Source organism: Macaca fascicularis, chromosome 6, assembly GCF_037993035.2.
Source record: "Macaca fascicularis isolate 582-1 chromosome 6, T2T-MFA8v1.1".
NCBI lineage: Eukaryota > Metazoa > Chordata > Mammalia > Primates > Cercopithecidae > Macaca > Macaca fascicularis.
The window spans coordinates 102519772-102532657 of NC_088380.1; the positions used below are offsets into that span (position 1 = coordinate 102519772).

The 12886-nt window shown below is 48.3% G+C and overlaps 1 protein-coding gene and 1 pseudogene across 5 annotated transcripts in view; one reads left to right on the plus strand and one right to left on the minus strand.

The window, feature by feature from the left end:
* Positions 1-302: 302 nt before the first annotated feature.
* LOC135971364 (uncharacterized) lies at positions 303-1741 on the minus strand (annotated as a pseudogene).
* Positions 962-12886, plus strand: part of LOC135971365 (SH3 domain and tetratricopeptide repeat-containing protein 1-like) — a 52182-nt gene continuing 40257 nt past the window's right edge. For 2 of the 5 annotated variants that reach the window (XM_073993955.1, XM_073993958.1), the window contains exon 1: positions 962-1110. The gene's annotated coding sequence lies outside the window, so the exon portion shown is untranslated. Of the gene's footprint in view, positions 1681-2677; positions 4244-12886 lie in introns of those variants that run through there. The other 3 variants (XM_073993957.1, XM_073993956.1, XR_012413970.1) reach the window with 3 other exon arrangements.

A 12886-nucleotide genomic window follows, 5' to 3' on the forward strand; every position in this document is an offset into this window, starting at 1 on the left:
TGAGGTAGGAAAGGGAAGTGATTAGCGCTTGCTCCTGGTTCCTTTATCAGACCTTAAAGAGATGCAGAGACATTTCAGGTACTCCTTGGCCGAGCTCCTTCAGGGAAGGCCTAAGTTCGTTTTTACTTCCCCTCTATTAATTTTTTTTTTTTTTTTTTTTTGGAGACAGAGTCTCATTCTGTCGCCCAGGCTGGAGCGCATGCAGTGGCACCATCTCAGCTCACTGCAACCTCCACCTCCCGGGCTCAAACGATTCTCCTGCCTCAGTCTTCCCAGTAACTGGGACCATAGGGACGCGTCACCACGATCGGCTAAGTTTTTTTATTTTTAGCAGAGATGGGGTTTCATCTTGTTGGCCAGGCTGGTTTCGAACTCCTGGCCTCAAGTGATCCACCTGCCTCCGTCCCACAAACTGCTGGGATTACAGGAGCGAGCCACCGCGCCTGGCCCTACTTCACTCCTAACGCCCACCATACGTGCTTCCAAATGTTTGCTGAATGACAAGGTGAACGAGTGAATGGGACTACGTGACTTCGGGCAGCAGGCAATCCTATTCCTTGAACCTCAGTTTCCTTTTTTGTAAAGCAAGCCTGTCTCTCGCTCTCTGCCCTAAAAGCCTGAGTTCTGGGCTTGAGATGAGCGCGTCCTGTAGGGCAGACTGCAGGTGGACGTTGAGCTGGGTCTTCTAGGAGGCCAGGATCCGGCCAGCTCTTGGGTCCGGTCCTCCCGCGGGACACCGCACGCCCAGTCCCAGCGCCGCCCCGCCCAACCTGCCTTTGTTCCCCCAGGCCCCGCCCTCTCCGCGCAGCTCGCTCCCCATTGCCCGGGGGGCGGGCCCTGGGCGCCCGGCTCCGCTGGGGGCGGGGCTGCGGGCGGCGGGCTGGGCCGTGTGCACCTGCGCGGTGTGTTTCCCGGCCGCAACCCCGCGCCAGCTGCAGCTCGTTGATCCGAGCCGGATCCTGAGCGGGGAACACGGGCTGAAGCGGCGGCGGCGGCCCCGCCCCGGGGCTCCATTGTTGAGGCTGCCGCGGCTCTGTCGGCTGCTCAGCTGCGCTCCAGTCGGCCCAGGCGCCGCGGCGAGGAGCGAGCGCTGCGAGGCGGCAGCCTGAGGTGAGAGGGCGCGACGGGCGACGGGGTCTCCGGACCGGGCGGGGGTCTCTGCCCCGCGCCTGGCGGCTCCGAGCTGGGCTCCGCAGGGTCTGAGGTTGGGATCCGGGGTCCTTGCTCCAGGGCTTTGTCTCGGCCTTGGGCGGCACCGGGGGCTTAGCGCCTGCTGCGGTACCTCGTGGGCCCGCGGGGTGTCCTGGTCGCCCTGCGGGTGAGGGCCGGTCCCTACTGCTCCCCGGCTCCCCGCGTCTGCCGCGGAGGGGACTGCATGGACCCAGGCGCTGGCTTCTGCCCGGTTCCCCGCAGCGTGGCTGGTCCCCGCGTGCAGCAGAGGGGGCCCTGCGAGGGCCCACTCGTGGGGCGGGGTCCGGGCCACCGCGAGAGGGAGACTCCGCCGCCCTCCTCGCCCTCCCTCGCAGCGAGACTGCTTCCCTAGACTCACCGAGGGGACTGCGCGGACCTTCGGACGAGGGAGTCCGTGACTCTGCGTGGGGGCTCTTTCCCGGCCCCGCATGAGGGCTTCCTGAGTGTTTTGTCACCTATATAGGTGGCTGCGTGGACCCGCGCGCGTGGGTAAATGCGAGGTCCTTTTTCAATACCGTGAATCCAAGTATTCGTGCTATTTTAAATCTGCAATTCCTTGACTCTCCAGAGGGTTTTTAGATTAATTTTTTTTCTATTACTTCCTAGCGTTTGTTGCATAGTTCAGAGTACTTGATTAAAACTTAACAGGTCTGCCTGGTACGGTGGCTCACGCCTGTAATCCGAGGACTTTGGGAGGTCTAGGCAGGCGGATCACTTGAGGTCAGGAGTTGGAGACCAACCTGGCCAACATGGTGAAACCCTGTCTCTACTAAAAATACAAAAATTAGTTGGGTGTGGTGGTGGGCGCCTGTAATCGCAGCTCCTCAGGAGGCTGAGGCAGGAGAATAGCTTGAACCCAGGAGGCGGAGGTGGCAGTGAGTGAAATGGCTGCACTGCACTCCAGCCTGGGCCATAGAGTGAGACTTCCTCTCAAAACAAAAACAAAAACAATGTACTGGGTCTACCTCTGGCTCTGGAATTTTCCTGGAAGGCCTTCTCTTCTGGGCTTCATTTTTCTCACTTTTGAGGATCGTAAACTACATAATTTCCAAAAATTTTTGCCCTACACCTTTAATTCTTTCAAGCAAATATAGCAGAGAAAAATTCTCTTCCCCGCAATGGTGTAAGGAAGTCTCTCACAGAAGGGGACACATGGGTATGGAGAAGACAGAGGGTATATATATATATATATATATGTTTTTTTTTTTTTTTTTTTTTTTTTTTTGGTGACGGAGTTTTGCTCTGTTGCCCATGCTGGAGTGCAGTGGCAGGATCTTGGCCCACTGCAAGCTCCGCCTCCTGGCTTCACTCCATTCTCCTACCTCAGCCTCCCAAGCAGCTGGGACTATAGGCGCCTGCCACCATGCCCGGCTAATTTTTTGTATTTTTAGTAGAAACAGGATTTCACTGTGCTAGGCAGGATGGTCTCCATCTCCTGACTTCGTGATCTGCCCGCCTCGGCCTTCCAGAGTGCTGGGGATTACAGGTGTGAGCCACTGCGCCTGGCCGACAGAGGATGTATTTTTGAGCTCTACATTTCAGAGTTCTTTTCTCTAGCCCTGGCCTGGGTCCCAAACAGGGAACTTAATTCACTCTATCCCGAAGTATACTCTTGCTTTGATGCCATTGGTATGTTGTCCTAGAGATTTGCTGTGGCTGCTAGGAGTGTTTCAGAGTTAAGAACTGATGCAACCTCTCTTTTGTCAGTTTATGAGTCTATAAACCATCTTGTTTCCTTAGCGTTATCTCCCTGGAACTGGAAGGTCAGAGATGAAGTTTTCTTAGATTATAAGTCTCAGTCTTTGCTATCTACCTTCGTCTGTCTCCCATGTCACCTGCTGTTTTTTTTTCCCCCTGTTTTTCGTTTTAATGTTTTTATTGGATAGGTGTCTATTATTGCAGGCTACCTCAAAACATTTTTGGATATTGACAGGATATAAGTATGAATAATATGTAAAAGATAACTTATTCTAGTTCTTTTGAGCAGAGGATTTGGTTTTGATATGTGGCCCTATTAAAGCTTTTGTTAAGCCCAAGTACTTGCTGAACTTCAGTTCCCTTACCTGTAAAATGGAGTTAGTTGTTAATAATACCTGTTCTGCCTAACTCAGGAGATTGTTTTGAGGATCAAATGAAATAATGAATGTAATGGAATTTTGTAAATTTTAAATGAAATATTGTATTACCTAAGATTTTTTTTTTTAACGCCATATTAAGAATGGAATGAATCTGGGTTTTCCTTTGAAATCCGAAATATTTAATGTATAGAGAAGTTTTAATGTGTCTGTTGGGGAGCTGCATTAGGATTGTTTTCTATCTTTAATTGGCCAGTATTTTTTTATATTTTAGCATTTTTGGGGAACATCAAAATTTGTGTTTCAGTTATCATTAATATTTTACAAAGTTATTGAATGTGCATGATTTAATCTTTAACAATCTCTTCAATTATTTACATTCCCATGTAAAAAATTCAGTAATGAACGTCCATGTAAATAACATTCCCATGCTTTAATGAAGCATAATTTCTTGACATTGCAGTTTCTAAGTGCCCTGTGTTGAGGTTGGGAAAGCTAAAGGGCAGTCAGAGGTCAAGGTCAGCAAAGCGTCACCTTTGACATTTGAAATCCAGCAGCAGATATCACAGTGAACCCCATTCCAGCATCCAGGAAGTTTCTCTGCCCTGCCTCTCCTCCGGCCACCTCAGAATCTGTGTCTGCGGTGTTGGTCCTGCTTTCCTGTCTCTCCTCTGCCTTTTCTTTCTCTTCACCAACTTCTACCGAGTGCCTCTGATGTCTCAGACAGTGGCAGTGGGATTACAAAGGCTAATAAACCCAGCCCTGGTCCTCAAAGAATTTATGTTTTCTGTGCAGATATTAAGTGACACTGTCATATATAGTGTTGACAAACATTGATACAGATTTCCTGTGAAGTGCAGAAGCACCATCCTAGAAGCAGAGATGCAGAGGCAGCACTGGTGACTCACACGTGGAGAGCTGGAGTTCTTGGTCTAGTGGGATAAACTGACCTGGACATCATTTCAGTGCAGCGGAGAGTGAGTGCTGGGATGGGCTCCCTTGGGGCATCTGGGGCTGGGTTTGTCTGGTGTTTAGTCTCCTGCCTGGTACTTAGAGTTTATCAGTAAGATGAGCATTGGGAGGCTTCTAAGTGAAAAGAAAGGCAATCACTTACCTGAAACCTAAAATTTGTAGGTGTTCTGGGCCATTTATAATTCACTGAATCTGTTTTGTCAGAACAAGTCTATCATTTATTGTTTTGGATGGAGTGTGGCCAGCCCTGCCTTGCGATGTAAGGAAATCAGGAAACGCTTGTCAGGTGTCAACACTGTGCCAGGAACTCTTCTAGGGGTTTCCACGTGAATCACTGTATTCATTTCTGTTGCTGCTTTACCACATTTCCACAAATTTAGTGGCTTAAAACAATTGAAATTGTATCATCTCACAGTTCTATGGGGCAGAAGACTGACGTGGATGTGACTGGGCAAAAATCACCATGTGGGCTGGGCTGCATTCCTCACTGGAGAATTGTTTCCAAGTGCTTTTGGCCAAATATAGTTCCTTGTGGTTGCAGGACTGAGGTGTCTGTTCCCTTGCTCTCCATCTGTTGGGAGCTGCCCTCAGCTCCTGAGGCCTCTATCTGGTCTTTGTACGTGGTCCCATCAGCTCAGGACTAGGTAGGCCAGGGACCTGGTCAGGCTCTCCCGTTCCCCTTTGTGCATTTCTCTTCTTGCACTCGGAGAAAGTTCTATTCCCTATTTTAAAATATTTTTTTGAGATGGAATCTCGCACTGTTGCCCAGGCTGGAGTGCAGTAGCATGATCTCAGCTCACTGCAACCTCTACCTCCTGGGTTCAAGTGATTCCCCTGCTTCAGCCTCCTGAGTAGCTGGGACTACAGTTGCCCGCGATGACACCCAACTAATTTTTGTATTTTTAGTAGAGATGGGTTTCACCATTTTAGCCAGGATGGTCTCCATCTCTTGATCTCGTGATCTGCCTGCCTTAGCCTTCCAAAGTGTGGAGATTACGGGTGTGAGCCACCGCGCCTGGCCAGTTCTATGCTCTTAGAGGCTCATGGGATTAGATTGGACCTCCCTGGATAGCCCAGGATACTCTTCCTAAGGCCTGTGGCCAAGCCCTTTTGCTGCACGACATAGTCACAGGTCTCGGGGGTTGGAATCTCCCACCACAGTTACGGATCCACTTACTACAGCAGCCTGGGAGGTGCTTTTTGTCACCTCTGGTTAACAGATATCAATTATTTATTTATTTATTTATTTAATTTTTTTGCAAGTTGGCAGGAACATGAAGGTCCTTTTTTTTTTTTTTTTTTTTTTTCTTTTGAGACGGAGTCTCATTCTCTTGCCCGGGCTGAAGTGCAGTGGTGCAGTCTTGGCTCACCACAACTTCCACCTCCCAGGTTCAAGCAGTTCTCCTGCCTCAGCCTCCTAAGTAGCTGGGACCACAGGCACGTGCCACCAAGCCTGGCTAATTTTTGTATTTTTAGTACAGACGGGGTTTCAGTATGTTGGCCAGGCTGGTCACAAAATCCTGACCTCGTGATCCACCCAACTTGGCCTCCCAAAGTGCTGGGATTACAGGCGTGAGCGACCACACCCAGCCATGAAGATCCTTCTTAAATGAAAAAACCGTTCCTCTGACTTGATGTGAGGCTGTTGGTGAGACTGATAGCAGTGGAGACAGGTCCATCAGAAATGGAGCTAAACTTTGTTTTCTGGAGTATTTTGATGGCCTGCCCTGATCATGTAAGTTTTGCTAAGAAGTCATTAGAGTAATTCCTCTACTGGAAGAAATACCATATGGGGAATTTGGGACCTTCCCTTTTCAAGTTTTGCACAAAGGACTCTTCATGGGCGAAAAGTACATGATTCCAGGTCCATTTCTAGAATGGAAACAGCTGCATCAACCCAACAGCGATTCACATTCCTGAGTTTGAGAGAATCTGATTGTTTCAAGGCTGAAGCCAAAAGCCCAATAAACAATGTTTGTACCTTTATTCATAGTTAGGAATTAGGTGCATCCTGTGGTCAAGCAAACAACTGATGGTGGTCACCAAGTAGTTTAAAACCAAGTAGGACCTCATTTTATCATGTGGGTGTTTTTGATTTTCTTAACTAAGTTTTTATTTTCCTGTGCAATAAATGACAAACTCTGACTTGAAATGCATTTCCTTTAATAAACCAGAATCTAGGGCCGGGCGCGGTGGTTCACGCCTGTAATCCCAGACTTTGGGAGACCGAGGAGGGTGGATCACGAGGTCAGGAGATTGAGACCATCCTGGCTATGGTGAAACCCTGCCTCTACTAAAAATACAAAAAATTAGCCGGGCATGGTGGCGGGCGCCTGTAGTCCCAGGTACTCGGGAGGCTGAGGCAGGAGAATGGCGTGAACCTGGGAGGCAGACCTTGCAGTGAGCGGAGATCACGCCACTGCACTCCAGCCTGAATGACAAAGCAAGACTGTCTCAAAAAAAAAAAAAAAAGAAAAAAAAAGAAACCAGAATGTATAGTCCTAAGGTTTTTAACCTGGCTTTCAGGACTTTATGAAGTCCCCAAAATCCTGTGCAACAATTTTGTGTATCTGCATCCATGTGTGTTTATGGGGAGATGATTTATAGCTCTCCATACTTTTTCAAAGTGGTTGGATTCCAAAAAATTTTATTATACACCACTTTGGCCTGGTGTGGTGGCTCACACCTGTAATCCCAGAACTTAGGGAGGCTGAGGCAGTAGGATCCACTGAGGTCAGCAATTTAAGACCAGCAACATAGCAAGACCTCCACCTCTACCAAAAAAAAAAAAAAAAAGAGAGAAAGAATGCTGGGCATGGTGGTGCACACCTGTGGTTCTAGCTGCTCGAGAGGTTGATCACCTGATCCCAATAATTTGAGGCTGTAGTAAGTTAGAATTATACCACCGCACTCCAGCCCAGGCAACAGAGCAAGACCCTCTCTCAAACAAAAACAAAAAACCATATCACTTAATATACTATTGTTGTTGGTCAAATATCAGATTTTGTTTAAAAACTAAATACTCTTTTTTTTTTTTTTTGAGATGGAGTCTCGCTCTGTCGCCCAGGCTGGAGTGCAGTGGCATAGTCTCAGCTCACTGCAAGCTCCGCCTCCTGGGTTCACACCATTCTCCTGCCTCAACCTCCTGAGTAGCTGGGACTACAGGCGCCTGCCAGCACGCCTGGCTAGTATTTTGTATTTTTAGTAGAGACGGGGTTTCACCGTGTTAGCCAGGATGGTCTCGATCTCCTGACCTCGTGATCCGCCCACGTTGGCTTCCCAAAGTGCTGGGATTACAGGTAAATACTCATTTTTAGCAAAGTTGTACAGGCCTACAGTTCTAAGAGTCAGAAATTAACAAGGCTTAGGACAAAACCCAGCAATCCCCCACCTTACCCTTCTCCACTCTGATCCCTGCTCCTTGGAGGTTACTGTGTTTATGTTTTAGCTCGTTCTTCTAGATTGTGTGAAAGACAGGGAGGTGTCCTACTATGGAAGACAAGGATTCAGGCTGCTTACCTTCCCCGCTCCTCCTGTTGCCCACGTTTTTCTCCCCCATCCTCTCAGTATAATTATTGTGCTAGTGAGGCCAGGCACGGTGGCTCGTGACTTATCCCAGATTTTTGGGAGGCCGAGGTGGGCAGATCACTTGAGGCCAGGAGTTGAAGGCCAGCCTGGCCAACACAGTGAAACCCCGTCTCTACTAAAAAATACAAAAATTAGTCAGTTGTAGTGTTGCACACCTGTAGTTCCAGCTACTCAGGAGGATAAGGCACAAGAATTGCTTGAACCTGAGAGGTGGAGGTTGCAGTGAGCTGAGATCGCACCATAAGCTGAGATTGCACCACTGCACTCCAACCTGGGCAACAGAGGTAGACTCTGTCTCAAAAAAAATTATTGTGATAGTGGGATACATAGTATAATAGTGTATATATTTAGTATTCTTCCTGGTTTTTGGCCCACAGCTTCTAAAACCCTTGTAATTTCCTGAGTGATAGGAACATCATTGGTTATAATATTTGGTCTTAGGTTTCAATACCTGACACAAGAGCTTCTAAGACTTTGGGAATCTCTGGGGCGATAGGAGTGTCTTTTGTATGATAATGAGATGACAGGGGGCTTCGGCCCCTAGACAGGTTCAGGATCAGGGCTGGTTGCCAGAAAGATGAGTCATGATTATAGAGTTGGACATGTCAGCCCCACACCTACCTCTGGGAGGGGAGATGAGACAGGCTGGAGATTGAGCTAGTCACGGGTAGCCAGTGACTTAATCATGTTGATGTTATTAAAACTCCATAAAACCCTCTAAATACTGGGTTTGGGGAGCTTCTGGTTTGGTGAACTCATTTGGTGCTGGGGAGGTGGCACTTCCAGGCATGGGAGCCTCGACCTCTCTGCCCCGTGGTGTGCCCTGTGCCTCTCTTGCATTTGGCTGTTCCCGTGTTCTCTTCTTTGTAATAAACCAATAAGAGTAAGTAAGTGCCAAGCACTTTGCGTCTGTCACCTCTCTTACTTTTTCAGCAACACTGTGTGGCAGATAATGTCCTCATTTTGCCGGTGACAAAATGAGACTGATGCATTGAGTAACTTGCTCAAGGTCACATAATAAGCGGAATTCAAGCTCTGACTCCGAAGCCTGTGCTTTTAACGAGCATGCTGCATACGCGGCCTCTTTATTTGTTAGGAGTTTCGGTGTCTCTAGGGCCTGACACCAAGTTGACCGTCGTGTCCTAGAGCTGTTATAAGGGAGCTTTTAGCGGCCCTGCTGAGAACAGAGCCAGCACCTCCGGATTGGCAGGGCAGGGGCTGTTCCTGCTGGGAGCTGCAGGTCACTCCCTGTAGCCCTTGGCTGATCTTGCTCATCCACTCCCTCCCTCATTCAGTAGTTCCTGAGTGCCGCCTCTGTGCGGAGGAGAAGGAGGCAGCCTTCCAGCCCAGGTGGGGCCTGCAGGTACACAAAGGGAGAGGCAGCTGTGCGCTGAGCTGGCTGTAGGCTGGGACAGTGTGGCTCCAGAGGTGGCGATAGAATGCTCTGGGACTGCAGAGAGAACACATGCTTGTGAAAGGGAGGAAGGGGCAGTCACCGCAGAGGAGGTGTACTTGAGTTGGACTTTGAGGGAGGAGTTGGATTTCCACAGTGGAACCGAGCAGCTGAGGCTTTCTCAGCAGCTGAAGATTACAGCCAGCCAGCCTCAAATGTTCAGTTTTTCCTGAATTCCCTTTTTTAAGAGAGTGCAGTAAGTTTTCAACAGAGATAAAGCAGTCACCTCCATGTCATTCATGTTCTGCAAATCCTATGTGTAGTTGTTGATGCTTAGCAGATGGGGGCAGCCTGGGCCATAAGAGAAGAGCCTGTGTGTCCACTTGTTTGGACATCAGTCAGGTGTGGCACAGGGCAGTGATCACTGCCTTCCCCTGAGGACCTCAGTTGTACTTTTATGTGGAGAGGACAAAGAAAGCTGTTGTACAGGGGGCAGGAGACATTTCAACTGCAAAGCAAGGCACAAAATACACATAGTCTGTGCCCTGCATGAGAAACCTAGCAGAACTGTGTGCTGATTCCACCCCTGCCTCCCCTTCTGAGAGCGAACCGTCCATTGTACCATGGTGGAAGGCATTTCTGAAGCCTCTGCAATCGGAGTGATCTGTTACTTGCCCATTGAGCCTTGGGGCAGCAACCAGATGGTGTGGCTGAAACACAGGCCTTGGCCAGACGTGGTTGGTCATGTTGGTTCTGCCACTGATTGTGAATTACAAAACCTTGGAGAAGTCATTGTCTTTGTGTGTGCCTCTCATGTAAGATGGGGAACACTGTGGCCATTGCAGAAAAGCAGATAGGTGGAGCGAGTATGGAGTGCTTTGTGTGTGTGTGTCATACGGTGAATGAAATGGCACTGATTGACGTTATTGATAGTAATAACAGGTTTAATTCAGGAATAAAACTGGTAAAGTAGGCCAGGTGCGGTGACTTACGCCTGTATTCCCAGCACTTTGGGAGGCCAAGGCGGACGGATCATGAGGTCAGGAGTTTGAGACCAGCCTGGCCAATATGGTGAAACCCCATCTTTGCTAAAAATACAAAAATTAGCTGGGTGTGGTGGTAGTCCTGGGTGTGCCTGTAGTCCCAGCTACTTGAGAGGCTGAAGCAGGAGAATCGTTTGAACCCGGGAGGTGGAGGTTACAGTGAGCCGAGATGGTGTCACTGCACTCCAGCCTGGGCTAGAGAGTGAAACTCCATCTCAAAAAAAAAAAAAACCTGGTAAAGTATTTTACCCAGCCTAGGTACATGTGGTAGAGCCGAATGAAAGCTTAGAAAAAGATGACTTGAGAACTAGCCCAGCAGAGGAATCAGGTGGGATGTGTTGTTACTGAGTAAGTGAAATTTGCACCTGCTTTCTCCCAGGCCTCGCTGAGTTGTGTACAACAGAGAGCTCAGGTGTTGGGGGCAGTTGACCGGTTGAAGAATGCATTGCTATTATGTGAGGAACATTGGGCTTTGAAAAAGCAGAACTGGATCCACGTTCTTGCCTGGTAACTCTAACTATCATCTAGTTTGTAAAGGGGAATACAGTTCACTGAAAAATTCTTATGACCGTGGGGAAAGGATTGGGGCGTCTGCATTGGTGTGTGTAATATAGGTCATATGAAAGAGCATTTAGGCTGGAGGGAGACTTTTCATCTCTATAACTTTACTTTCACAGGACAATTCCATCATGATTTGAAGATTTTTGAGTCAAAACTACATTGTTCTGCTATGTGTTTTGGGGCAAATTTATACATACAATTTGCTTAAATATTTCAGATGATACAAGAATATATGTGTAGCATAAAAAGCTGAAATTTGCATTTCCCCTTCTCTAGAAGTAACCATTGTGAATAGTTAAGTCTGTATTCCGCTATTTTGTGTATTATAAATACACTGTGAATATATGAGTCTATATAGACATATATGTTACAGAAACACATTTTTAGAGATGGAATATTGCTGTGTTGCCCATGCTAGTCTCAAACTCCTGGGCTCAAGTGATCCTCTCGCCTCAGCCTCCCAAAGTTTTGGAATTACAGGCGTGAGCCACCGCGCCTGTCCTGGATGAGTATATTTACTAATTGCTAAGTTACTCTGTTCATTACGTGTCTATTGAACTCCCCCATGTGCCAAGCATTGTTCTGAATACCTTATATGCACCAATTCACTTAATTTTTAGAGAAGCTCTATTGTTGTGTCCCTTTTACAGTGAGGAAACTGAACCACAGAGAGGCTGGGGACGTTGTCTAACATCACACAGCCAGTGCTGTTGGAATTGAGGTTGGAACCCAGACAGCTGGCTTCAGATCTCTTAGCTGTTATCATAGATGGCACACCCAAACCTTAGGGCCACCTCCCAAGCCTTGCCTGAGCTCTGCCTGAGCTCTGCGAGAGCCGTGTATGTGAGGTTTCTTTCCTCTTTAAGAACACAAGTCTTGGAATTGTCCCAGACCCTGGTAGGAGCTCTTGAGGACCAAAAAACAGGGGTTCTTCAAGCCTGCCCCAAGGCCAGATCTCTGATTTAGCTACTTGGAAGGCAGACGTGGAAGAGAGTAATTTTGCCAGAACAAAAAGTCAAGATGGCTGGGCTGACTCGGCCAGATGCGGTGGCTCATGCCTGTAATCCCAGCACTTTGGGAGGCCGAGGCAGGTGGATCACCTGAGGTCGGGAGTTCGAGAGCAGCCTGGCCAACAAGTTGAAACTCCATCTGTACTAAAAATATAAAAATTAACTGGGCGTGGTGCTGGGCGCCTGTAACTCCAGCTACCAGGGAGGCTGAGGCAGAATTGTTTGAACCCGGGAGGCAGAGGTGGCAGTGAGCTAAGATTGCACCACTGCAGTGCAGATTGGGTGACAGAGTGAGACTCCATCTCAAAAAAAAAAAAAAAAAAAAAAAGAGGGAAGGGGAATGGCTGGGCTGTCTCATCCTGGGGAAGAGGCCCTACAGCAGCCGTAGGACCTTGGCCACTTGGTTGGAAAAGAAGGAAGGAAAAGCTTCACCCATGGCGGTGACCTGGACTGCAGAAACCACACTAAACAGTCCACGTCCTGGAGCCTGGCCACCCCATTTGCTTCTCTTCTCCTTGGGTAGAGGGTGTGGGGAGCTTTCTACCCTGGAGGCTGAGCAGTGCAGCTTCTAACCAGGGTAGGCGTTTGTCTGTTCCTGGGAATACAGACAGCATTCTCATAAGCAGCCCAAATACTCCTGAACAGCTTTTTGTAGGGTGGGGTGGAGCGGGGCAGAGGGTCATTTTGACTCATAGGTACCTTTTCCACTTTCACGGCTGATAACTGTGTTACAGATTAAAGTTTTGTTTTTGATACTGAAGAGGGCTTAAGAGAGTGAGCTATTATGGCACATCTAAGTCTGCTAAAATAGAACCGCGGGGTAGTGTAGGAAAATCTCTTCTAAATTATGGATCATATATGGTGAACATTAGAAGCCATGTGTACCTAAGTTGACAAATCAAAACATGGCTTGTCTTTGGGTGACCCAGGTAAGTCTGGATGCCACTGCGCCTTGTGTGAACACAGGATGCTGAGGTGTAGGGATCAACAGGCTTTTTCTGGACATCTTGCACTTCTCCCTTGGGGTAAAGTGGGGCAGCAGTAGGAGCACAC